Source organism: Lutjanus erythropterus, chromosome 17, assembly GCF_056507025.1.
Source record: "Lutjanus erythropterus isolate fLutEry1 chromosome 17, fLutEry1.hap2, whole genome shotgun sequence".
Lineage (NCBI taxonomy): Eukaryota > Metazoa > Chordata > Actinopteri > Lutjaniformes > Lutjanidae > Lutjanus > Lutjanus erythropterus.
In genome coordinates, this window is record NC_139333.1 from 27,319,916 (window position 1) to 27,345,263 (window position 25,348).

A 25,348-nucleotide genomic window follows, 5' to 3' on the forward strand; every position below is an offset into this window, starting at 1 on the left:
GAATTTGTCAAGCTCAAGGTGTGAAACTAGCAAATAATCAAACAAAAGGTAGAGTAAACACTCTTGTGCTGGCGGTCTGCCCTTAATAAAGACAATCAAACATAATTGAATCCTCTTCCAGAAGGCTGCTGCACAGGGGAACTTATCAACACTTCGAAATTAAGCCTTTAAAATTTGAAGTACTAGTTTGGGAGCAATGTGGGGCATGTAAACAATCATTAATGTAACACTATAAGATCACCCTAATTCCCTACATACAGCCTAGATATTGTTTTAATCTGAATGCATCATTAATCCAGGGATTTTACCTGGCATTTTACCTGAGCCAGGGAATGTGTTTCATCTCTACCTGTTAGTGTTTCTAGCCAAGTGGAGAGATGGAGAGCTCCACACTGGGAGGTCCAGAATACCAGTTTAATGCCAAGTGCCCTGAGGCTGTGTGTGCATGTGTGTGTCTGTGTGTGCATGTGTGTCTTTGTAGAAGCATTGAGAGACTTGCTGATCTGGCAGGCGTGCACATTCCTCATCTGAGACGTTTCAACTGCAGCCAATCATTGAAATCTGGCATGCGGTGGACGCTGGTCTGAGTTGATTCATTTTCTTACTGATACTGAAAGTAGCACCTCTTCCTTTACACATGTGCATGTGTTGGCATGTGTGAATTCATGTGTGTTGGTACGTGCAAGCCTGCGTGTGTGAGCACTGTATTTCTGCAGCGTCTCTGTGTGTTTGGTGTAGAGGACAGGCTCATGTTTCCTTCAACATAGCTGGCCCGGATAGCAGGAAACTCAATAGGCGAAGTGTGAGGCAATCACTCTGTGATTAGTGTACACTACCACCCTGCAGTAGCTCTGACCCGTCAACACTGAACACACAAGTTCAGGGAGGTTGCATGTAAGCGTTGCACACAGATCCACTAATACAATTGACATGCACGCATGTACAAACACGCATTCACAGCAGCAGAGGCACATCCTTGAAAATGCTTGCATTTTAATAGGGGAGTAAGAAAATATCAATACAATTGAGTATTGCAGTGTGATGTTTTGTGATATTGTATTGATTCTCAAAAACACTCAGTAGCAATACTGTATATACTGTAAATAAAAAACTTGTTTAACATAGATTTCATATATATTGTGATGTGTTCTTTATATTATGACAATTTTCCTAAAATTAGAATACATACATTACTTTGCTTTCAATATATTGCAGCATACTAAATTGTAACCCTTCCATTGTGACACATATTGCCATATTCTTGCAAATACACCTTTCAGCCCTTCATTTCAATGTCTTGTTTTCAAGGTTTGAAAAGTGCTTTGCTTTTGGAGAAAGTACTTGAGTTTGCTTGAGTTTGTAATTGCATTACTTTCATAATGAGTCACTCTCTGACTGAAACGTTCACTTTTTAGATACAGAAATAAAATAAGTCAGAGAGCCTAATTGCTTTTGCCTTGATGACGCCGCCGCTCGAGTCTCACTTAACAGCTCTGCATGTGTGTGTTTCAGTGATTGTTTTATATTTACTCAGCCAGGTTATATATGCCAAGTACTGTTGTGTTTTCCTTTAATTGTGTCACATGCTGTCATGAAACTAATTTCTCTTGTTTATAGCACAATAACATCTGATTTAATGTGATGAAGAAATGAAATGGGGAGTAATTATTTGAACATATCCTTTTTTAATTTTATTATATAAATATGCCTAAATGATTTTCTGTTTGCTAACACTATTCCAAGCAGCAGGGCTTTTCACATTTGAATTTGCACACAACATTAAGGAAGAAGAATTTCAAGTTACTATCAAACAATACAGCTTGAGCGAAAAAATATACATTAAACCAGCACAATGCACCACAGGAAGTTATGCAGATGAGGGCTGCACATGTGAATGTCACAAGCCAGAGTCCTACAGAATCCCTTAATGGTTGAAGGACGTCATGACACAAGTTACATTACACAAACTATACAAGCTTTCCAGACTGAAGCTCAGTTTCAGCCTCATGTAATCTTACTACCACTAGTACTACTACTACTAATGATAATGATTAGAAACATCAAGAAAGAAGGGCAGCTGTTATCAGTGTTGGCAGATATCCAAATTCAGATTTTGGAATTGATCAGCTGGAAAATCTTCAAACTGGACCTTGAAAATACTTAAAAAGTGCTTGAATTAGACTTTGCAGAATGTGTAGGAACCCTGAATCACACGCATTAATGTTCACGAACACATGCAGGCAGCTATTCTTCGTTCTTTCACAGGCCATGACCCTGTGCAGAACACATGTTGCATTAGATACTCAGTGTTTGCTCAGCACTGTACATAGGAATATACACAAAGGTACTTACAGTTCATTTTTCAGCCAGCCAGCCTCCCTGTTTGTACAGCTCTGTCTAAACTGTCTGCAGTAAGTGTTCAGCGTTGTGCCCAACAACAACTGTTTGACTTTGTTTACTGTAATGCAAGATGACACTGAGTGGAGACGTACGCTGCCAACAGGCCTGTATCACTGCAACAACTTCCTCTATTAAATCACTTCTTTCTCAATTTATAACAACATATTTTCACTTTGATTTTGACATGTGGAATTTGTGTATTTTGTTATGATGTCTTTTGTAATTTAATGAATTTGATAGGACAATAAATTAAACACTTTTGTCAGACAATAGTCAAAATAATCACACAGAGCATTCATGAGAATTGGCTGGATGGAGGCCCGGGGGTGACCAACGAGGGTGTCAAGCTGGCCTGGCCCTGAGAGGAGGCTCCAAATGTTGCTTGTGTTCTCTCTGTCGTGTCCCTGACCCTTGTCCAGGTTGGACGGGTTCCAGCTGGTCCCCAGAGTGAGCTCTCCCTACTTTCACATCTGTAGTCCTCCTCTGTGCCAAGGCAGGCAGCGCTGACCCTGCTGCCGTGTTTGTATGTGTATGTGTGTGTGTGTGTGTGTGTGTGTGTGTGTGTGTGTGTGTGTGTGCATGTGCATGTGTGCGTGTGTGTGTGTGTGTGTGTGTGTGTGTGTGCGTGTGCGTGTGTGTGACACAGAGACAGAGAGCTATCACCAGATAATGTTAGAGCGAGGAGCTAGCATAAAGGAAGAGAAGGTGCACGGATCATGTGTTGTACTGTGAGTTAATGTATTCTGTGTGTGCTTATTTGTGTGGGTATCATGTGAAAGTACATCATTCACAGTCCATTGCTTCCCCCTTGTTATTCCTGTGTGTGTTTGTGTGTGCGCATACGAGTGTGTGTGTGTGTGTGTATGTGTGTGTTAGTGAGCTAAGCACGAGTGTGTCGGCAGACCCTTATCTGACACTGGGGGATTAGTTGACCGAAGGCGACCCCTGGTCTCCTCCACGCTCTGCCTGTCGTAGTCCTTCCCCTTGTTTTTCCACAGACCTGCTACTGTAACACCAGAGTCTGCAGCAGATACATTAACTGAAATAACCACCAGGATTAATTAAAGGAACATACAACCTGTTTTGTGTAGCTCACCATCATTAAATACAAATGATCTATTCTTGACATTCCTGTTAGTCATTTCCGTAAGCATTAGAGACAATTTTTTAGAATGATTTCCAAGCTTCCAGGCGGCCGTTTTTCTCCTTTAAGTTGTATTTCAGCATGCTATTTAACAGTCGGCTCACCCGTATCACAAAGAAAACACTTTTTGTCTTGTACGTCAAGTGCTATCCAGCCATGCAATTATTGTTTCTTTTGTCTAATCCTTTTTTTTTCTGTCATTAATGTTATTTACCAGGGCACAAATGATACTGGATTTTTGGGCCTAATACTGATAATAGGGAGTAAAAAATACTGATATATCAGCCAATATTCTTTATACAGTACTGTATACAGAATTAGGGCTGCAACTATCGATTATGGCCATTGTCAATTAATCTGTTGATTATTTCCTCCAAACTACTGTATTTAATCTCAGGGTGTATTTGTTAGAGTTAATAACAATCATACCACATCCTTACAGCTGTTACAAATAAAAAAAAAAAAAAAAATCTATATTTTTAATGCACTGGTATGTGATTGGCACTCTGTATCAGTGATAAGACAACTTCAGGTGTTGGCATTGAGAAGGTACAAATTGTACTGGAGCATCTCTAGTACTAGTCATTCAGCGTCTTAACATGCATTGATTTTCTCCCAAATAGTAGCTTCCATTGTATGAACTTGTGTGAATCCCGCCATTCCTCTGTAGGATTCATATTGCCGTCTCATGCACTATGGATTCACAGGAAACGATGCAGCGTGTAATCCAGCGTTACTGTAATTTAATCTGATTGATGTCAGCCTCCCTGTTCACTGTTCACTCTCCTGCAGCTGTATCAGAGCTGTATTAAGTTACTGCGAATGCAAAACCAACCCTTTCTTGCTGCTGCTGCTGCTTCACATTAAAAGTGTTCGGGGTGGTGAAACACGAGAGGTGGCTTTTATTGTGAAGCAAGCACAGCCTCAAGAGTTCTGAGACCTGTTGTATTAAACCACACTTGCTGTTACCATGGTAACCATGGTTATGTCGCCAAGAAACCCAGGACTGGAATCTTAAGGATTGTAACTTATTTTTATTATTGACTTACTGCAATACATGTGGAATAAGACAAAACAAACAGAGAAAAGAACCTAAAAGAACCTATAGGACTCCACATTTCCAACAGAGGCAAATCAAGATGACTTTGAGCCCACTCATTCAAAAACACACTGCCATTGTTTTTCTGTATCAGTGTGCTATTTTGATAAACCCAAATTACGAAGACAGCTTTGTTTTGACTTGCTCAGGTTTTAATATATGCATTATTGAGACCTCTGGCTCAATCCTGAAACAACAGAGATGAGTGGAATGTAGTTTGCAGGGATCTTATGGGTGCTGGAAATCCTTGAAAACACTGAATTTTAAAATGTTTCTATAAAGGTTTGAAAAGCACTTGAAATCATAATTGCATTACTTTCATAATGAATTGCTGTCTGACTGAATAGTTTTGTTTTTAGACAAAGAAATAAAATCAGTTGAATATTGGCTCAGCCAGGTTAGAAACACTTCCTAGCCTGCTTACAGACGCATTTTGAAACATGAAACTCGTTGTGTTTTCCTTGGTCGCTCTTCTGTAGAATACTGTCACGAAACATAGTATTGGTTGTTTGAAGCTCACAGTCATCTGATTTAATGTGATAAGGAAGTGAAATAATCATTTGAGTATATTCATATGAATATATAATTTACCACAGCTGTAAAGTGCTGGAAAAGCTTGAAAATGCACCTTGAAAATTACTGAAAAGTGCTTGAATTTGACTTTGGAAAAGGTGCAGGAACCCTGAGCTTGAGATTCTCAATGAATTGCAGAATGACATTAAAGGAGAAATGTATTATATGTATGTCATATATTCACTATAGTAAAATCACCATGATATGTCATCAAAGAATAAGGCAACATGCTACAATGCTAGAACACTACAATGCAGTACCCAACTTTTTTCCGGTCCATAACTTCTGTTATTGTTTGCCTGAATCAACAGTGTCTGTCTTTTAGACTCAGTAGATGTTTATAACGGTTAAATTGAGTAAAATGTTAATGGAGTCTGGCAGGCAGTCACTGAATTCCAACTCAGTGAGCAGTGGAGTTTTGTTTTCAGAGTAAAAGACTTACTTTTATATTGACAGACAACTGACAGTTATAAACAGCTGATCAACAGACAGTGGAGGAATCACTGCGCTTTTTCCTGTCAAATTACAGTGTTGGTGCTCTTGAAGTGTTCCTGCAGCCTGCCTGAGCTTCCTCAAGTCTGGGGAGGAGGGGGTGAGGGGAAACTCACTTCAGCCATAGATCATATGTTAAATATGATTTCAACCTATTTAATAAACAGACTGTGGCTCCCACTGCTATTTTGACTGCAGCATTCACATTTGAGTGTGCAATTGTTACGTATTGCTCCTTTAAAAATTCAAAACATCAATTCATCTCTTCCTAGAAAAAGAGTCCCTGATAATCTGCAAAACATTTTTCTAATATAATGTGGTTGAACTATCCTTTAAAATTCAATTGCACAAACCTGAACGGTGACCCGTAACAGTGAAGATGTAGTTGAAACATGCAAATGCATAGTTAGGCTGTAACCACTGTAACCACTCTGCACAACACAGATGCTCAAATATAGAAAGCAATACATTACTATGTAATGTGAAAATGCTAATCTACACCAGTGCCACCAGGGGAAATTTCTCCTCGTTACTGTATGTAATTACATCTAAGTTTATCCATCATTGTGGCCTCATGTGACACCATTTAATTCTTCAGAAATGAAATAAATACATATTTTTGTCTCGGCATCTAACAATTGTGCCAACTGATTTTATTATTAGAAATAAGCGCCAGTGTAATTCCAGTGAGTGAATAATTGATTATTGAGCTGTCTCTGCTGGAGCACAGGCCTCTCATTATGCATACTGTTGAACACATAGAGCACATGTGCCTGCTCACATAGGGTACGCACACACAAATACGCAAATTCCCATTAAAGCCCACACAGAGAATATAAAATTGTTGTCAGTTCAAGCGCAGCATGGTGTGTTTTCCCGTTCCAGCTATTGCAGTGCCATACTGTAGATCAGGCTGAGTATGTGGGAGTTTGTGTACATGTGTTTCAGTGTGTAGGTTTGGTTCCTGTGGCACTGCGTTTCATAGTTCCAATAAATCTGAGTCAGACGGCTTCTTTACTGTAGATTAGAGGAAGGAAGGAAATTAGTGCGAAAAGAGGAGAGTGAGAGAGCGCGAGCAGAAAATGGGTCAGACATCTGAGAGCCTGGCATTCCTTTTTCTGCGACGGGTGTCAAGACATTATCCAATTGCACCTCTTTTTCTTCTTCTTCTTGCGTTCTTTTTCTCTCTCTTGCATGTTTTTTTCCTTCTCTCCTCACTTTGCCTGGCCAAGAAAAAGTGCAAAGAGAGGAGAGAGTTATTATGCTTGGCATGTCTGCAGAGGACGGGCTTTAATTTGGACACAGCCCAGCTGATCAATCTGCACATTGGCTCCGTTACAGCATTCTGTGAGTGTGTCTGCGTGTGTCTGCGTGTGTGTGTGAGACCACATGTATCAGCTAAGCTTTTAAAGTATGCAAACCAGCAGATTGCTCTAAAAGTAAAGGACAGTGGATTAATCCCGTGTGGAAATGACTTATTCTGTACACAGAGCTGTGGAGGAACAATGAATTGGATTAAATCTGAAATGAGTATTAATGGAACACATGCTGCACTCATCTATAACAAAGTACAGACAATTTACCCTTAAATGGGCAAGAATGTGTAAATATTTTTGGAAAATCAATTAATAGCTCTTCTTCAGTGTATCTAGGCTAAAATTTCATGATTTTTTTTTTCATAATTTGGAAAAAAAATTGAATTGTTCACTTTATAGATGCTCGCATTCCAGAATAGAAAAATACAGCACGGAGCAATTAGAAGAAAATATAAAATAGATGTGTAAAAACCACAACATACAGAGACAAAACGGCAATAATAGAATAAAATGTATACCATAGGAGTACGTATATATAAACATTTTTCAGCAAGAATAAATAAAATCATCCTTAAGAGCAATTTCCTAAATAAAATCACCTAAAAATATTAAACATGATTGACATCATGATGTAAAGTTCACCCCCTCCCACAGCCTGTCAAATGACTGTGTTCTCCAGGATACAGAAATCATTCAAGGGTTGAGTTTATTCTGTGTAAGGCACTTTGGACGGGAGCATCAGCTGAATGCCTGAAATGGAAGCGTGGCGTCCTATAGATAGATAGATGGCACCTCTGACATCAGTGATGCTAATGTGTCACAGTAGATTGTAAGCTGATTTGGGAAGCGGCTCTCTACCACACAGATGAACACACATTTACTCTGATTTTCACTTAAGTAACTCGGGGTGATTTGCATAATATGCAAACAGATGGATGTGATTCAGCGGGTGGTTTGGCAAAGCGTCAGTGGGCCTGCAACATTTCCTGTTTGAGGCCCTTCTCTGGCATCCAGAGCACTTAGCCCACTTCTATTAGAAAGTCCTAGTTGTAGTTGTGTGACGGCAGCTCTCTGAAACAGACTGCAGGCAGGAATGATCCCTGCAGAATTCATTCAGCAGCGAACCTCCCACAGCAAGAACCTTATCTAGTGAAGGGGGGGGGGGGGGCAGTTTATTCATACTTTTTGCTGTAAAAGAGACAAGGGACAGGAGTTTTCTCAGTTAATGCTTGGTGGAAAAATGGGCGTTAACATCTCCTACAGCTCAAGTTGACATCCTCAAATGTTGTGCTTTGCCTGACTGATTGTCCAAAACCATAAAATATTCGTTTACAATCATAAAAAACTAAAAAAAAACAAAAAACAGAAACAGTCCTTACATTTTAGGAGGATAACTAGCAATTTATTCAAATTTTTGTTAATCATCAGAGGCCACGTGATTCGACGTTATTGCGATTTTAAACATTTTGTGATATAATGACTATTGCAGTAACATATATTACGATACATTGTTGATCAATTGTTTTTATTAATGTCATAACAAAAAGTTTAATTTATACTCACAATACGAATAATTTGTGTAGTAAAAGATTGATATTTTATGGCTGGTTAAATATTGCAATGCAAAATAGTGTGATACTATGCTGTAGCATTTTTCCGTACCCCTTTTTTGCTTTTCAGAAATTTTTGCTTCAGTTCAATCATCAGCTGTTTCATTTCTGTGTCCTGTGGCATTTTGAGAGAGGAATCTGTCGGTTGTTTGGCCATCCTACTGTCTTTCTGTCCTTTGTTTCTGTCAAAACTCTTCGTTTTTGATCCGGATCGGAGGTTCATTTCCGTGCCAATGTATCCCACATTTTTGATCTTTAAGTTAGCGCATTTATCATTACATAGTTACTTTGAATTAGGAGGACACCACTTTCAACCTGCCCCCGTTGCACAGGCAGCCAGAAGTTTCCAAAGAAAAGACTAAAACAATCATTCAGTGATCAAAAATAGTAGCAGATTTATTTTGTGCTGATCAATTAGTAGATGAATCAACAACTTGTTGCAGCTTTAAAAGAGAAAAATGTGTAAAAACAAGCTGTAAGGACTAATGGTGGGAGTTTTTTCCCTCAATTGATTGGTCCAGTTTCATTATAAAAAGAAAATGCTTGATGTTGTGTATAATATGAAGCTTTTGACAAACAGCTCTGTCCCAAAACGTCAGATTTGTCGAAAAAGATTAACAATGGCTGCAGTCTAGTTTTGGGTGATGCTGTCATCTTACAAGAGAGATTTTTTTACTGTGAAGATTAAGCACCACAGTCTGCCTACAGAATGCTGGTCTGCAGGACAGGCATACAAATGTGTTAGACATACTCTGTCAAAGTCACCTGGAAAGAAAGGAACAATCTTTCATTCAAGTACAAAAAAAATGTCTGCATGAACACCGAAGTTTTCTTTTTCTTGGCTTGATAAAATGAGCAGATAAGTATAGATTATACTTTCCATAAACAATCCTACAGAAAATGATATCTCTGACTATTAAGAGGATGATGGCAGAGCAGATGAGCAGGCTTATATAAATACCACACTGGCCTGGATATAAGGCAGCCTTCCTTTTTTAGACTTATTGAAAGTAAGCAACAGATTGATTATAAAAGGGTAAACAAGGCTTTACTTTAAATGAAAATGCAGTATGAAAAAATAGCAATCTGTAGTGTAGTGGTCTTTCATTTTGAGCATTTCAAAGAGAATCAGCAGCTGAGTTCATCCTCATCCTTCAAGTCTTTTCTCCCATAAAAAAGAAACATATGGTTACCTCCAGTTGAGCATAAATCGCACCTTTTGTGTAGCTTGTCCAAGAATGCAGCTAATAATAATGCAGGCACTCCTTTATTCTGTTTTTCAATCACACACCGAACTCGCCGTTCTGAAATTGTTGGAGAGATTTTCCCAGACTGTTATATTTTTAAGACCGTCCTTCAGGGCTCGCCATCTTGTAACGTGACTTTCAGTGACATTGTTAATCGTTGGCTGCCTGACAGATGAGTGTGTCCCCTGTCAATTTCTGCAGGAGATGCTTTCCACTCGTCCAGGCTCACAGGAAAAAACATTATCAGTGATGTGTAGGCTGACAGATGGTGGAACTAGCCTAGCCCCATTAAACAATCCATACTACAAATCTCTCTTTAAAGGAATAGCATTTAATATGTCTCAAAATAGAAATATTTGCTTTCTTTCTGGAAGTGAGAGGAAGAGATTAATAATAATAATCTCTTTACTGTGTATTAAATACAAGAATAGAATCAGGGATAGGGTTAGCCTAGCTTAGCATAAAGCCTATAGACGGGGAAACCTGTCAAGCCTGGCTCTGTCAGAAATTTATTAAACATATCTCATTGGGTTTTACCTGTACACAAACAAACAATTACAGCCTGTAAGTCCCTCTACAAACGTTGTTTTTACATTTCTGTTTTGTAGTATTTGTGTCTGTCTGCTGCAGATGGAAAGTAGTCGAGCTTTTCATAGACAGGCTTGTATGTTTACTGATATGCACCGACATAAAGACTTTTTTTTTTTTTTTATAGAACATGTAATGCAGAAGATGATGCTTTGGGTGATTAAGATTTAGATTTAGATCAGTGGAGAACACTCATGAGGAGAAGAGGAGCTGCCTGGCATCTGCTTCCTGTTAAAATATTCAGCCATTGACTCATATTGATCAGCGCTGATGCTTATTTAGCTGTTTCATTCAATCTTTCTTTCCCCATTGTTCATTTCTACAATTGGTTGACAATATGTGTGTTAAATTACTTATGGTAATTAAAATATACATAGAAATATTCTTTAATAAAGTTGTTTGTTTAAGAAAACAACCCTCTAAAGTGCATTTGTATAGTCATATTGGTGCAAAATCAGTGCACAGTCCACATATAAAAGGTCTTTTTTTAAAATCCAGTTAAGAAATTATGTAACTCCTGGTATGTACTTAATGCACAGAGATGAGCTTGACATCAGTGTTATGACCTTACTCATAAAAATTGAAAAGAAAGTCAGTATAACAATGGAAAGTCAAATACAAGAAATTTTTTTAACTATTCCTTTTACTGCCTCAGTTTGTAGCATACTTTGCAGAAATAAATCTGGGGTCTGAGATGAAGTGGGTGCATGTTTTCCCTCCTGACTGTATATGCAGAATGTGGTCCGTGGTCACAGTCATAAATGTGTTTCAAGGAACAGCTAATATTCTCTAATGCTTTTAAAATCCCGCTGTAGGGCCCATAGCTTAATCTGTCATGGCCATCTGCTGAACCCCGAAATCATGTGTCAACCTATTGGTTTAGCTGTGTGTTGTTGTCCACTAGAGCAAGTCACACAACCAGAGCTCATGTGTAAGTATTTTTGTTATTTAACAGGAAAAAATAATTAAATCTCTGTCTTCCGGGCCATGAGAGTACCGAGCTGAGGAACAGCAACATTTTTCTGATTTTCTGTTCCTTGTTCTATCTGAGTCTCCATCTGTCCTTTCCCTTTATTTTCTGGTGACTGTCAGCGCTCACACATCATCATGGCTCAAAGGCAGAAATATTAATGGGCTCATATTCTGTCACATGTGATCTCTGTTCCCGGCTTCTCTTGGATTTTCTCACACAAATGGCTGAAATAATGATGTTTACCTATGGTATTATTTTATTATCCCTATCAGTGTCAAATGCAGAGCTCTACAGTAAGGACTGCAGGATAAGGATGTCACTTTGGGCTAGTAAATCCAGCAACTCAAGTGCCTGACTGGGCGAGTAGTAAAAAACAAAATATCTTTGGGTTTTAGACTGACAAAATGAGACATTTAAAGACATTTTTAAAACTATTTTCTGACCTTGCAGTCGTAGTTTAAGCCTGATGGTTGGCTTTAGTCTAGTCTTCATTGTTGATAACTGCAAATAACTTAAATAATTTGTATAATCCTGAAATTTGGTGCAATATAAGTACAATGCAGCTATTAAAGGCAGGTTGCAAAATCATTTAATCTTAGATCCAAGCAACATGACACAAACTTTGAATAAGATCTGAAAGCAGCTATATTTGACTGGGTTTGATTTTTGTTTTGTTACAGCAGTATAATTGGTAAGATTCATATTAAGCCAACCTGGTGATAAAGAATTTTACCAGTAGGTGCTGCAGGTGATGGAGCAGCTCCTGAGTGGAACATATTAAGCGGCTGTGAAGGGAGCAGTGAGTCAGTGGGTTTTCCACAACACATTCTTGCAAATGTTTTACAATAAAGGCCTTGTTCAGCCTTGTTGTCCACTGAAATGCTAGAGGGGTTTTTAATTCGAAACAGATACAGTTAGTGTTGAGTTTGTAATAACAGCATAATGCAATAAATTTAACAGGGCAAATGAGAGTGTATCAAAATGATGCCTTGCTAACTACCTTGGTAACACAACAAACAGATGTGATAAGTTTGAGTGACATGATGGTTATCAGGGATATGGAGTTTTATTGAAAAGGGAAAATGATGGGATGATTGTCTAACTTTGTTTGCTCTCAGCCACATGCATGAGTGCATACAGCTAGATAAATGAGACTTGTATTATGCTGTTCAAGTTGTGTTAGCGTCCACCTCTTGATCTGGACATCCCTAGTTGTGATGCTCATACCTGGTGCTGAATAAGTGGCTTCTTAGATCTTGTTTCTAGGGCTAAACATTTAGGGAAATAACAATATTGTCTTCTGCAATTTTCAAATTGCAGGACGTGCAAGTGTGTGTCAAAATAAAAATTTTAGATTAAATATCATGCTGCAGAGATGTCCTTGCGGAAACATCATATTCTGAACTTAAGATAGCATCTTTTTTGCGATGAGATTCCCACAAAAATCACATTATTCATTGGGAATAATGAGGCAAAAGTTATTATTCTTTCTACTATCACAAATCATATCCCAACTGCAGTATCAATTAAAATAATCATGTTTTTTTCAGAGTCGTTCAGCCCTAGTTGCTTCTGACCAGGACTCATTCATTACTGTGTGTTTTCTGTTTACAATACTAACTAGTATATTTCTCTGTCTGGTTAAAATACAACAGAGTGTATACTGCGGATGGGCTTGAGTGCTGTCAGGTTGAACTCTGCCTCCAAGCAGCTGGCCCTCTTATCTGTCCTGACTGTGCCGATGCATATTTATCTCTCCCCGAGTGGCTGAGAGCTGGCTTAGCATATGGATTAGCCGGAGAATCAAATGCATGGCCACACTGAATCGCCATCACTGGTAATGAAAACAAACCAGCGGTGTTGCTTTAAGAGACATTGACCTGAGTACTTGACTGTAGATCTGGTTTATGGAAGGTCAACTGTGTACTAATACTCAAGGATGCAACCATCCTTTGACAAATCATATAGTGGAGTGGATTCTGAATAATCATTATAGAAGTGAAATGTTGAAAGCCTTTGACCTCTCTGTAACATTCTGTTAAAAATTAAAGGGCTTTCATAGGCTTCACTGTCTTGAAAATGTGAGGTAGCATATATTATAGAAATTATCCCGGTGAAGGTGGTTACTGTAGCTGAGATGAGATGCACAGTATTTCAATATTTACCTATATTATTTGCCCTAAAGAAGGCTACACCTAAAGGAAATGGAAGAGGAAATGTGCTGACGTTTGCAACTTAAGTCAATATGAGTGAAAACTGTGCTGTACAATGTTTTATAATATGTGCCATTTTCCCTCAGCTGAAAGGCAGATCCGTGCAGCTTTACAGTCTCTAAAACTCATCAAAAGAGTGTTTCTTTAACGCAGCTGGGACTCTGTTTGCATGTAATAGAAGCATACATAAGCTAATCCAATGTTCCATAAAAAATCTAATATATTTCCGCTTACGAGGAACTGCATTTGGCAGTGAATGCATTCTTTGTGTTCACTTTGAGGAAACTTAAAAACATTTAAATACATCAAAGAGTATTATTAAAGGACCTAGATGTAAGACTTGGCCACCTGTTGAATTCATACTGGGCAGCATATGACCAGAAACAGCTGTTTAGTCTAGAAGAAAGGTTGTGAGTTCAGCATCAATCTTCATCCCTTCACTCTCCATGAGTTGTCTCCAGCAGCAGAAAACAGCGCCAATGTCAACTCTTGTTTTGCATCTGTCTCTATCATTTCTTTCTTTGCTGCCAAACATGGTTTCTTGTCCTTAGGGCAGCGCTGAATCTTCATCATTTCCTGTTGGTCTGAAGGGAGACTGGATGCTACAGTGTGTCACTATTGCCTCTTGAGCTCCTCCTAAGTGGTATTATGAGACAGGGCAGGCTAGGAATAGCATGCTACCTTCAGTAGATGTCCGCAGTACAGTACATGGACGTCTTTGACATAACGTCAACACCATCACCTGTTGATTGGGTACGGCATGTGTGTGTGCAACTGTACACCTTCTGAATTCAAGTTTCCCTCTTTTACCAAACTAAGTCAAGCTTAATTGGCTCATTAACTCCTTGTACAACACACTTCATTCAAAAACAACATTAAAACTCCCCAGAACCATCTTTGTTAGTCTGTTCTCTCTTCCAACAGTCATCAACTCTGATTCGATCGAATTAAATTCTTAATTCACCGTGTGACAGGAGTGCAAAGAGTCAGGCTCTTCAGGCTGTCTGTGTGGGGTCTATTTTGAATATTGACTGGATTCTCTATGGTTTTTCTGTGTCTGACTTCCTGCTTGCTCGATCTGCAGATCGACGCAGTATCCATCAAATATAGATTCGGCTTGTATTTGAAGCCACCTCTGGGACATGCTACTGCGCTGCTCGTGGATTCATAAGCATCGTGTAGAATGTCTCTTTTCTCTTTTGTCTCTTTTCGGTCTCTCCTGGGCCCTTTCAGCTTGCAGCAATCAGCTCTGGTGGTGGTGGCACAGCAGCGCCCAGTTTTTACATTCTGTTGATAATTTGTTTTTGTTTGTTTTAAAATTAATTTTTTACACATAGCTCCTTTAAAAACTTAAAATAAAAACCCCTTGAATATGTTCAATGCCAGTACACCTGCACCACTTCTATCGATCAACTTTGATTTCTGAGACAAAATCTGATACCACAAAGGCCACAAAATTCTACTCCGTGTTTCCTCTGATAACTCCGCCATCAAGCACGCACGTTCGTGTGCAGCCAAAAGGGTTTATCTGCTCATTGGTAGATAGGAGTGACCTTATGTGTGCTGTCTGACAAGTCAGGTGGAAAGGTGAGAATGTTGTGGTGCTACTTGGCTGAATGCCATGAGATAATGATACAGGCTGGAAAAAATTAATCTAGTTGATGATTACATAATGATATTATGTGTGCATCAGTGGATGTGTTTGTTTCAATCAGATCTGAAACTAAATTTGTTGAACAATTTTTACTTGTCGCAAAAATTTGTTAACAGTGTTGAAATTTCATTAGCTACATGTAGGGTTGTGTGACAGCATACATTAATCACCATTTCTATAAATGCGCCAGTGTTAACAAGATGCCAAATTTGGTGAAGCAGTAAGGTGACAGAAGAAACCAAATATCTAAATATCTAGACAAAGTCCAAGATCAGATACATGAACTATACAGATACATTTGTTATGATATGATATGCTGTGATTTAAAAGCGTTTTTCAATATGATTAGATGAAGGATTTGATATTTCTATTTTTATGATAATAAAATTGACTAAACTAGTCCGTAATTTTCTAAAAATGCTACCAAAACTTGTGTCATCTGCCTCAGAAACATTAGTAAACATGGCCAATGATAGAGTGGAGCTAGCTAGCTTTTTAGCTAGCCCCTAAGCAGGATGAGGCATCCACAGAAATGCTGCAGATTGGCTTTTATTTACCTCTGTTCCCTTATGATAAGTGTCAGTTTCCTTAATTTAGTACTACCTTCATTAGCACTGTATAGACACATGGCTCCAGTAAACAGGAGTTAGGGGCCAGTTAGGTACTAATGTTAGCATTAATGGACTTTCACCCCTTAGTTTCTTTACTGTCAGCTAATACTTTGCTTTTTTTAATATGTGCAGTGAGATTTGAGATTCCACTGAATCATTTAATTGTATAATTATTCTTTTTAAAGAGTGCTAAATGTGAGGATGTCAGGCGATGTTGTAAACAGGAGTCTGATATTTCCCTCAGTGGGACAATGTTGGGGTTGACATGATGCAGATTTTTGACTGGAAAACATAGTAGGCAGTGGGAGAGTAGTGATTCACATACACCAACACACAGCGAGTTATTTAGAAGGATTTGGTTTTGTTTTTTGAAGCTTTAAAGCTTCAGTGAAAAGTACCCACAAATATTATGCCAAATTAAAAAATAATGTTCATTATTTACATTTATGTATACTTTGCTATTATTGTATCTACAAGTCTAATGAGAGATGTGGGAGAGTGGGGACGAAATCATCTACTATCACTTCCATCCCCGCCTCCACCAAAGACTCAAAAGTCAACTTGACAAGCGATCAAATCCTGAGCAGTTGTGAGCATGTAGAGAGGGCCGTGCTCATGCTCGTTGTATTTCTGTGCTCGTGAGACGGCATTTTCGTGCATGGAGAAATGATCCCTTGTGAAAATTCTTTTCTGTGCACTTGCAGAGCTGAAATGCTCCCTTGCAAGGATGGTTTTCCACTTGTATCACGTGCCTGGTCTTTGTGTGCACTGGTTTTGAGACTCATTAGACATCATTATAAGTCTTTTACCTCAACATCTCTTTACCCTCTTCAAAAAGAAAAAACCCGGAAAGGCAAAAATGCAGGATGTGAGTACTGATTTTGACGTTGATTACATTACAAGATTGAAGCTTTAAATCATTTGAGTCAGCCCTTATTAACTAACTAGTTGCAGGCCTAATGTCAGTTTTTTTATGGTAGTTGATGTATATGTTTTCACGTTAATGTGTGTATACAGCATGTCTGTTTATTGGTGTGTTTATCTGACTCTGTTCATGTGTTTGACTTGAGAAGCCACAGATGTGCAGATGTGAAGCATTATTCAATTTGCCTGTGCCAGTCACTTTATTTGATCCAATGCAAAGGGGCAGATTTTGGGTCTGTTCAGTGTAAGTTGATTAAATGCGATGTGCAGTGTAACATCATTACCTTCAGTAGTCATGTACCAAGCACAGAAGAGTGATTATGTTCACAGCCTTTAAAAAAAGCACAGGTATGCCAAGCACACATGCTCTTTCTCAGCAACGATCTACTTGATATTCACAACAGTTATTCAGCTTCACACATTCACAACGGCTTTTCTCGTCTTCACCTGATGATATTTGTTGAGGCGTGACTGCTAATTATTCACTTTTGCTGCCAGCATTGTGTCATCTTGAGTTGAAGCGTGAGTGATAGCCAAGCTGTCTGGTTAGTATCGCCTGAAGCCTTTATTTTATTGTAGAACTACTTCAGGTGTAAATAATAGGACTTGTTGCTTGAACTACAGAGACATCATTAATCATCATTAATAAATAGCAAATTGATTGTTAATTAAACTTTAGTCTACAGTTATTTTACTGTTAACATTCAAATTATGTTTATATATAATATATAAACCATTTATTAAGTAAATGTAACGTTTTCTAAATATCAGTTGCCATCCAAGTATGTTTACAGATGTGCTACACAGTATGTATTAACCATTTACAAAGTATTATAAACATCCATCACCACTTTCTAACTAATATCCAAATATTGTTTACAGATGCACTACACAGTATTTATTACAAAGCATTATAAATGTCAGTTGCAACTTTATAATGGCCATCCAAGTTTATAGACGCACTACACAGTATTTAAATTTTGGTCAGTTGCCCTGTGCTTGAAACTATTATGTTGTTTTTTTTCTCCCAGGATGGCAAAGCCATGAACTGTCCTACTGCACGCATGCCTGTGATTGGCTTACCGTGATATTCTTACCCAGTCTCCTTCCTCAAGCATAAGTATAACCAGCCCAAACCAACATAAGCAACAGATACTAGCCAATCAGTGTCAGAGTAGGGCGGGTCATGACTTCATAGTCCTAGGGAGAAAAAAACTGGCGTTCATGTTTAGTGTTTTGCACACATGGGGCTTCACGGTCAAGTTGGCAATAGTAAATTTGCAACGTCTGGGTGGACTTTAAAAATGCAGGCGCAAAAACTATTTGGGTGGCTTTTGGAAAAGACAATACTTGGGGTTAAAATAAGTGCATTACATATGTAATTTCATATATGTAATATAACAAACATGAGTTATTTATGTAAGTATGCAAGGCATTACAATACACTGCAACTTTATAAAAATTATTAACCATTAGTAAAGTGTTATTTTATATTACACAAACTAATGATAAAATAACATTTGTAGCATTTGCAGCATTACTAATAATTAGTAAATATTGGTTATCAATTCAGTGTTAACAGTGAAATAGGTATAAATCAAAATTTAATTAACTGTCAATTGACCATTTATTAATACTGCTTATTACAAAGTGTTACCCAAAGTCTAGTAAGGTTCATACTATAAACTGCCTTTGATTCCTCTGGCCAGCCTAAGCCTTAAGTTAGACACTTCATTTGGCTAAAGGATTAGACTACTAAGCCTTTTAGTGGTAAGCTGGTCACATGAAAATCTAACATCGGTCTGCATAGACAGGAAAACCTTGCACCTCCTTCGGGGATTTTCCTCTCTTGAACTCTTGAGACTCCTCCCATGTCATCCCTGACTTGGCAGTACATGCATGCATCAGTGGCCATGTGGATTTCCTTGTGGAGAGCTGTGGCTATCTGTAGGATTTGGCTAGCTGCTGTCTCGCAGGATCCCTCTGTAAGCCTTCTCACTCTCTGGAGTGTTTGGCATGGTGGATGTTTTTCTTTTTGTTGGCAAAGAAAATGAAGGAATCACAGATTGTCTGTTCTGATTACAGAGTTCCATGAGACCTGCGTTGGGATAAAGGCTGGGATCAAATGTAAAGAAACAACACTGACGTGAAGACAACTGACCACCAAGGGTAAGAAAGTGTTTTTATAGCTCTGTGCACACCTCTGGAGGTTGACATATGTGCAGTTATGTCACTCAATATTCCAGTTTCTGCACATAATTAACTGTGAGCCTACATCAGTGGGCTCTGTGAGCATATAGTTACAGTGATACCTCGATAGTGTCACGAAGTCAAAAGAGGTGGGGAGAGTTTTATTTTTCCGTGCTGGAACACAGTGTCTCCTTTCCGCAGGTGCAGATATCAGATTTGGTTTCGGGGTGGGGTGGCAGTGGGGGGGGTTCTGTATATACTGTACAGTACATGTGAGCTATACAGCACATATGTACAGCTCACTGACATGTTTGTCAGCTTCCCACGCCTTTTGCCTGTCAACACCGCCCAGTAAATTGGAAAATGCACAAAAAAGCAATATGGATTAGAGCAATATATACCAAGATGGTGCAGCTTTCTCTCCTGAGAGCTTTTCCCCTTCTTTCCAGACGAGATATATGAGCACAGCTTTCTCCTTCTGCCACCTGAACAGCACAAGGGTGACATATATAGACAACAGGTTGATGTGTTGCACAAGCCTTCATTTACAAGTCAAATTGCATGTCATAAAACTTTGCATTTTCTCATAGTCAGTAATGATTTGGTATAATCACATATCTTTGAATACGGAGTTTTCAAATCACACTTTGAATGTCCTGTAAAATAATATGATTTGGCTCTGTGTTTGATTCTCTGAACCCTCCGTCACCTTTGTGGAGCAGGGATGAACACGTCCACATCCCTGTACTTCATGTGGAGGACTGAGATATCGCTCAGGGCTGAATAGACTGGAGTCGTGCAACAGTCAGCGCTCTTCCCAAAGACAGAGCATCATCTTGTACAGTGTTGAACTTGCACTTTTTCCTCTTTTGTCATCACTGTTTATGTGGTGCCTCACTGACGGGTCACAACCTTTGCTTCGCAGCAGCGTTCATGGTGACTGATGATCTTTTTCATATTGCATTTTCATGCTTTATATGTGCACTTGAGGTCACCTAGCTATGGATCCCAAATCCAAACAAAGAAAAGTCTCTGAGGAAAAAGGAGAATTTATTGATTGCAGCTCCAGATTTTTTTTTCTTTTTTTTTTTGCCAAAACTGGCTCCTTTCATAGTAAAGGTTTCGGACCCCAGGTTTAAAACTAATTAAAACCTGAACATTGCAGTTAGATTTGTAATCATCTTTTGTTGGCATGAGAAGGCAGAGGCAGTTTTGAGTGGCAGCCAAATTAATCACAACCTGTATCTACAACCTGAAAGTGAGATGAACAGCATATTAAATGTTGATTAAATATGGATCTGATGCATCGCTGTAACAGCTGTAGACACGTTGAAGTAACAGGTGTCACCTAATGACTTCTGCATACCTTATTTTTATGAGCTACCTGCTCCAAACGCTCGAGGCCCCAATTAAGGATCTAAAGTTTATAAATGATTGATATGATTTGAATGGAAGTGTAACTGGGAAATTCCAACAAAAGAAGACTGATGTGCCAAGATGAGACTTGTTCAACTGCAAAACCACATTGTTTCATTTTGGTCTTTGGCAAGTTACTTAGAGCTGGAACATGTTCACTGGTAGTGATGCGCAGTCGACTATGAGTTCATCCGAATCCACATGCACGCGTAAATCATCCACTGTCACCCACCCAGATGAATTATTTTCTCCAATTTAGAGACCCACTTTTCACTCTACCACAAAGGTCGTTAAGCCTTTTAAATTATGTCCAGCAGTACAAGAGTTCCAGGTCATTTCTTTATTTTGTTTTGTGTTGATGTATGAGTTTTTTTATTTAAACAATTTACTTTTACAGTCTGATTTCAGTAATTTTAAACATTCCCATATGCGCAGTTATGTCACTCCACAAATATTGTGGGACATTTAAGCAGCAAAACTAAAAACTGTAGTTACAAACTTAACAGGACAGAGGAAACAGAGAAAACAGAATTAAACTTTTTAATTGAACATTTTAAAAGTTGGAGTTTAGGATATATCACATAATACTCCAAACAATGTCACTGTATGAAGTTGGACTGTGTGTGTGGTGTTTTGGATGTGTAGAAGAACATCAGTTAATATTAGATCCCCACTGATCCCGGCAATGTGTCAGAGATTTAAATAATCAGTGAAGTTATGCTGCTGTGCCTTGTGTGTAAATGTGCACAGTATCTCTTTTCCTGGGGATTGGTTTCACCTATTTCACTCACGCTTCACTCTACCCATCTGCTATCAATCACAAGATTCATTTTTATAACCCGGTCCACCCGACATCACTTTTGTCCGAGCACTACATATACAAATGTGCAGAGATGTTTGCAGATACATGTGTGGCTGTTTGTAACATAAACAAGTTTTATTTTCCCTTTCAAATCTGCTGCTGTACAGCATGTTGGATCGACAACAACTTGTTTGAGGCTCAGGTCTATGTTAGTGAGACATCATGAAGCGTGTGCACTGGTTGCTCCTCAGCAACCTCCGACTACTCGTAACATCCCTGTCATGGCAGATATGTTTACATATATTTCCCCAGAAAAAGTTTTACCACTTAATTGGTGCTGCCTGACACTCTTTCGTAACATATATAGTGAGTGGGCGAAAAAAGAAAAATTATCCAGATACTATGAGAGATATTGCAGTCACTGCTTGTAATTTCTCGCTCTTCAAATGAGTAAGTTAAGTGCCTAAATTATTTATTCATAACTAATGTAGTTTTCTTGAGTCAGCCTCACTTTTATATAATACGGGACAGTTTGCTTAGCTCCCTGTTTACTTTCACACCTTGTCCTTTTTGAAGATATTCCTATGAAAGGTTGCTGAGGATCATATAAGATGTGTCACTTCTCAACCTGGTAAATTAATCTCTCGGTGTCCATGTTGACTGATGACTGGAGGGGACACAGAAATGCCAAGGACGACCAAAGAAAGGACTTTAGAGGTGAAGCAAGTGCACAAAACTTTGAAAAATTGGACCAGGGTGAGCCATTTTTCAAAAAAGAAACACTTGTTGGCATGTTTGCTGACTCTCGCTAACTTTAAGCAATCAGTTGTTACCTCGTTTGCATCACTTCCAGTTAGGAAGTGGTGTGAATGTTTTGTACATTGGTCTTTGCTGATAAAAGAACAAGAGCCAAACAGGACTTTACTCTAGTTTTGGTAGAGTAGACTCAAGTTTCTGTTGTGGTGTGCAGAACAACAACTTAACATTAGCAATTAGCCTTCCTTTGTAAGAGGGCGAGTACATAAATCAAAACAAAGTGGCTTCTGTCAGAGGGATGACAGGTGAACATGGACGCTGCGCTGACACACACATCCCGCCCTTGTGCTTCTCAGGTGGCAGAGACAACAAGCTGGGCCCCTCCCTGCACAGCTGTCATGCCAGTCAAGGGAATCACTCTCTCGCCTTGGCACACACACACAAACACAAACAAGTACACCCCCCCCCACCTGGGCACACATTCACGGCCGAAAATTCAAACATGCACACGCATAATCAAATGGACAAATATGTACGAACATCCACAGGCACACAGACGGACACAGACAAACACAAACACACACTTTTGAATTCATGCACAGATAATCTCAGAGCTCTGCTAACATTTATCTCCATCCAGGGAGTACTGGGGGATCCGTAAAGCAGGACGGGAAAACTGTGAGTGGGCACTGAGCCAGCGGTTGAATTACTTTTATTCTCTGACAGTTTGACTCACCACCTGGCTGGTGCTGGGTAATCCCAGTGCACGCTTTTGGACAGCTCCTGTACTAAACCTCAATTTCAATTTGAGTGAATTGAATTTCTCAGATGGCCATTCAGGCAGCGCTGCCTGGCGCTAACCGGAAGAAGTAAGCTTTATGAGCGTTAATGCTGTGCAGAGGAGAGACACAGTGACATTTAAAGTGAAACCATTACGGTCAGACGGATGTGCGTGCAAACTGTCTCTATATTAATGCTGTCTCCCTCTCAGTTTGTGACATTTGAGTAAGCATGTTTCTTACTAATCAATAAACAAACGTAATAACCAGCCTTGAGGCTCTTGAACGTCTAGACAGAAGAAAGTACCAGCAATTATGTTTTACCCTGCAAAGAAGCCAGGGATTAATTAGCATGCTGCTAAATGACATTTCCAGGAACTGAGGAGGAAACAATAACTGAGTAATGATGCTGGCTAATAACCAGGTTTAATTAGTTTGTCTTTGTGTGGTTTCATTTGTGGTTGTCTTACTGCAGTGATAGGTGGTTTTACCTGTGTTGTAGCCAGGAGGCTTGGCTTGGGTGGAGGCGTGATGCTGTAATGCATAGGGCTCTTTGTTGTGAAGGGCAAGAAGCTTCTCTCTCTCTCCACCATATGGTTTTATTGCAGTGCAGGATAAACAAGGTGCAGCTGTAATGTTGGGTTGCAGCATCACACAGATAGAGTGGGTGGTATTTTATGAAACCGTGCGGTTTCTTGGACAGCTCTCTCATTCACTGAAAGGAAGTGGTTTTTGCCTCCTCGCAGCAAAACACAAAATGTTCCTCTTTTACAGCTCTCTGTTGATACTCTGTTATTTCATTCATTCTCATGCGATCTGATCAGCATGTGCATTAAAAACAGGCTCTGTTTGGGGTCAGAAGCGAGGCTCAAGCGGAAAAGTGTAAACCACAGCTGGCAGGGAGTTGAAAGTGTTTGTGGTGTAATTTGAGGTAGTATTGTTCCTGATTATGATTTCGTAGCTCTTTAGTACTGTGTTTTATTTTAATTGGAGTTGATCAAGGCTGCAGAGTGCAAAGGTGAGACTAAAGTTGGAGTTTGTTTCGTGCACAAAGGCTTGATGTGTTTTGCCTCCAGGACCTGTTTAGATAATCTGTTAAATGCATTCTTTTAAATCATCAATCATCAATCATTTGTATGATCCCTTGTTTTTATTGTGAATAATCCACAACCAACATAGAGTTGAGCAATATAACAATATTATGACAATATTTTGATGTGAGACTACATATCATCTTAGATTCTGGTTATTGTTATATGGTGTTAAGTGTTGTCTTTTCCTGCTTTTAAAGGCTGCATTACAGTACAGTGATGTCATTTGGGGCAGAAATCTACATGCCTAGAGTCAATTTTTATTTGCCCCTGAACAAACTGTTTTATACACTGGCAGTTTTAAAAATAATGATAACTAAGGTTGATTTTCATCTTTAGAGCTGGAATATCTTAAAACTTCAGAGAATCATGAAAAATGTGCATCACAATTTTTCAAAGTCCAAGGTGATGTTTTGTCAGTCCAAAACCTAAAGATATTCAGTTTAATTAGATAATAAATGTTAATAAAAGTTATTAAAGATGCCGAAAATGGAGTTTTCTGCAATTTTTTCAAGAAAAAATATAGAAACAATTAATTTATTATCAAAATACTTAAATAGTTTAAATCTTTTTTACCTCTTTGCTCAGTTGGGCAAGTGAGTTGCTAGATTTACTAGCCCAACATGTCTTTTAACTTGCCCCAGGTAACATTACTGATTATTATTTATCAAAACTCTTATTGTGTTCTATGTATATAATATTTTTGAGACCACCACTTGTCATCCGTACAATACAGTCTCAATATACAGTATATAAATTCAAGATATTTGGTTATAAATATCATATTTATATGTCCCTGACCTATCACCTGTTTTAGAGGATGGGACCAGTAAATATTTAACATTTTTGCTTGAAAAATGACCAGCGTTAAATGGATTACCAAAATGGTTGTTGATTAGTCTTCAGTTGATCAACTGATTAAATAATCAAAGTACATACAAGTACATGTGCATACTGATGCACTCGGTAATCAAATCCAAGACACAAGAAAACAGAAACCTGCACATCTAAACGTTGCTCCGTACTAGAACTGCAATGATTTGTCAATTAATTGATTGAAAAAAAAAACTTAATCTCTAACTCTTTCGATAATCCATTAATAATTTCAGTCATTTTTAAGCAAAATATTGAACATCTTCTGGTTCTAGCTTCTTAAATGTGAAGATTTCCTGCTTCTTTTTGTCATTTGTTAATGTAACTGAAGAGTCTTTGGGTTTTTGACTGTTGGTTGGTCAAAATAAGCAGTTTGAAGTTGTGAAATTGTGATGAGCATTTTTCACAATTTGACATTTTATAGACTTAACAATGACTTGATTAACTGTGAAAGTGTTCTGCAGATTAATTGATAATGAAAATAATTGTTAGTTGCAGTCCTAATCTGTACTCCTGTGGTATCAATATTGGAGAGCTAAAAGGAGCAGATGAATCAGCTCATGTTTATTTTTAATTATTTGACTATATTTTGCCATG

The 25,348-nt window shown here is 38.6% G+C and overlaps 1 long non-coding RNA gene across 1 annotated transcript in view; it reads left to right on the forward strand.

Moving 5' to 3' along the window:
- LOC146312375 (uncharacterized) overlaps positions 1–25,348 on the forward strand; it is a 91,024-nt gene that overhangs the window by 17,817 nt on the left and 47,859 nt on the right. The window contains exon 2 of the long non-coding RNA XR_014772241.1: positions 18,930–19,013. This is a non-coding gene — a long non-coding RNA (uncharacterized LOC146312375). The remainder of the gene's footprint in view (positions 1–18,929; positions 19,014–25,348) is intronic.